A 3607-nucleotide genomic window follows, 5' to 3' on the forward strand; every position below is an offset into this window, starting at 1 on the left:
ACAGAAATGCCGTTTACCTTCCCGCTGGAGCGGTCCCTATTTATCTACTTGCACTTTGATGTGCTTTCGAACTGATAGGTTGGCAGGAGCAGGGACTGAGCAACGGGAGCTCACTCCATCATGGGGATTAGAACCGCCAACCTTCTGATCGGCAAGCCCTAGGCTCTGTTTTTTAACCCACAGCGCCATCTGCGTCCCTAGATTATATAAGCAACCCTAATATCATGAGAGGATTAGCAGGATTCATAATAAAGCACCCCCTGAAGTTTGAGAAGGCGAAGGCTTGGGATGTCAGTGTCTTCATCATTTTACACTATTAGACTTCATATTCTTTCCTGTATGACGCTGGCCAGCATTAAGATGTCTGCTGGCTCCCTTAAAAATTTCCTTAAATGTACTTTTCATAGTTGCCCTCTTTGTTTTCCTCTTGATCACATTTCAAGGCACCGAACAGTTAAGTGAGTTCAACTTTGATTTTCAGACAGATTAATAGAGAAGGTAAAATATAAGAGCAGTTTCCAGTAATTGAAAAAGGCAAAAAAGGAATGTATTCAGGCATTACCATCTATGTTTTTCCTTGTTCTTCCTTGTCTTTCACTGCCATGGACCCTTTGAATATTATCTTCCTCTTCTCCCAACTGTCTTATTGTTCAATTTTATGGCAGCAAACAACTCGTTTGATCTCTGTTATTAATAGCAGTTAAGGGAGTGCCATGCTGCAATGCTATTAATTTAAAGGGCAACTCCCCTCTAGATTTGTTGCTCTAGGCTTCTCTAATTTTTCAAAGTTCCTGCCTTTTTCACAGCATTTCACTGCTGAGATCCTGAAAGATCCAGATTTCTACTCCTTCCCAGGTTCAATTAGATGCATTGTGAGTCATTCTCATAACGCATTTCCAGGACAGCCAGGTCATTCCTTTCAGATGATAAATATTTTAGTTTCCAATGACAGCTTAACAAAAACTTGCCAAACTGGTTTTGCAGAGAGGGGTAAGCCCTTATCTCTCAGGCATTTTTATGAATGGGATTTGCAAGTGAAAAGACAATGGGAAAGTTTTCCCCACCCTCCTACTGCAGAGAAATATTTGAGGTCCTTCTGGGAGAGCTCCACAACAAGATCTAGATCCTCCTTAGAAGTCTGGTTTGATTTTTGTGGCATTAAAAGCCTCTCTTCTTCATCCACTGCTAGGTCTGAAATCTTTAGATTAGCTCAGAGCTTTCCAAATTTTTCAGGTTGGTGACACACTTTTTGGACATGCATCATTTCTTTTTCTTTTTTTATAAATTTTTTTATTGATTTTACAGAAAAGTTTTAAACAATACAAACAAATAAAAAGACATACAAACATGTATAATTTCATAACCTTTTTTTCATATCCCTCACTTCTCGGACTCCCCCAAACCTCCCCTTCCTACATCCCAGTTTCCAAAATTATTTCAGCAAATTCTAAATAATTTTATCAAATATATTTTTTCTTATTCTTTTCTTCAGCTTAATCTTATGTCGCTGTAATCTCCTTTTCTTTCTCAAAACCTCGACATTTTAGCATTCATCAATTTTATAATAGTTATTAAGATAAATTTTAAATTTCTTCCAATCTTCTTCCGCCGTCTCTTTCCCCTGCTCACGGATTCTGCCAGTCATCTCAGCCAATGTCATATAGTCCATCACCTTCATCTGCCACTCTTCCAAGGTGGGTAGATCTTGTGTCTTCCAATACTTTGCGATGAGTATTCTTGCTGCTGTCGTAGCATACATAAAAAAAGTTCTATCTTTCTTTGACACCAATTGACCGACAATGCCCAAGAGAAAGGCTTCTGGTTTCTTCGGGAAAGTACATTTAAGTACCTTTTTCATTTCATTATATATCATTTCCCAGAAAGCCTTGATCTTCGGGCACGTCCACCAAAGGTGATAGAAAGTACCTTCAGTTTCTTTACACTTCCAACACTTATTATCAGGCAAATGGTAAATTTTTGCTAGCTTGACTGGGGTCATGTACCACCTATAGATCATTTTCATAATATTTTCCTTTAAGGCATTACGTGCCGTAAATTTTATACCGGTGTTCCACAACCATTCCCAGTCAGCAAACATAATGTTATGACCAATGTCCTGTGCCCACTTAATCATAGCTGATTTAACTGTTTCATCTTGTGTATTCCATTTCAGCAGCAGATTATACATTCTTGACAGATTCTTAGTATTGGGTTCTAACAGTTCAGTTTCTAATTTTGATTTCTCCACCTGGAAGCCAATTTTCCTGTCTTGTTTATACACCTCCATTATTTGATAATAATGGAGCCAATCTCGAACTTTGGGTTTCAATTTCTCATGACTCTGTAACTTCAACTTATCTCCATCTTGTTCCAAAATTTCCCAATACTTTAGCCATTCGGCTTCCATATTAAGCTTTTTCAACGCCTTAGCCTCCAAAGGTGACAACCATCTAGGGGTTTTACTTTCCAACAGATCTTTATATCTTATCCAAACATTATATAATGCTTTTCTGACAATATGATTTTTGAAGGCCCTATGCACCTTAATTTTATCATACCATAGATATGCATGCCAACCAAATGTATTGTTAAAACCTTCTAAATCCAAGATATCTGTATTCTCGAGGAGCATCCATTCTTTCAGCCAGCAAAACGCTGCTGCTTCATAGTACAGTTTTAAGTCCGGCAGGGCAAACCCCCCTCTTTCTTTTGCATCCGTCAGTATTTTAAATTTTATTCTGGGCTTTTTGCCCTGCCAGACAAATTTCGAAATGTCCTTCTGCCACCTCTTGAAACAGTCCATCTTGTCAAGAATTTGTAATGTTTGGAACAAAAATAGCATTCTGGGCAGTACATTCATCTTAATAACTGAAATTCGGCCTAACATTGACAATTTCAAATTTGACCATACTTCTAGATCTTTTTTAATTTCCGACCAACATTTTTCATAGTTGTCTTTATACAAGTTCAAATTCTTAGATGTCAAATAAACCCCTAGGTATTTCACCTTCTTTACCACTGTCAAACCTGTTTCATTCTGGAACTTCTCCCTCTCCATGACTGTTAAATTTTTTTCCAAAACTTTAGTCTTTTGTTTATTCAATTTAAATCCGGCCACTTGACCAAATTCTTGAATTAGCTCCAACACCCTTTTTGTACTAGTGTCTGGCTCTTGTAAAGTAAGTACTAAATCATCTGCAAAGGCCCTTAACTTGTAATGTTTGGCTCCGTGGACATGCATCATTTCGCGACACAATCATTCAGTTTTACTAGCAAACCAGAGGTTAAACAAATCTTTTTCAGCCCCAGGAGGACAGTGGGGAGCATTTGTGCGACACACACCTACACACTGCAGCCGACACACTAACGTGTCACAACACACAGTTTGGAAAGCTCTGGATTAGCTGTTCACCATGTGAAGAAAGTTGTTAGTACTTTTTCTTTGCCCTGCTAAAGCTCTGGAGAATCTCCTTTCTCATTCAAAATTTGAAATAGCATGATGAGGGCTAATCAGTGTTGCAAAATGATATAATTTGGTGGTGTGAGCAGATGGCCTGAACTACCATCTTGTGCAGTTATGTCATCGCTCGCCCCACAACTTGCCCTG

The sequence above is a fragment of the Podarcis pityusensis genome (assembly GCF_964106645.2).
Source record: "Podarcis pityusensis genome assembly, chromosome: 15".
Classification (NCBI taxonomy): Eukaryota; Metazoa; Chordata; class Lepidosauria; order Squamata; family Lacertidae; genus Podarcis; species Podarcis pityusensis.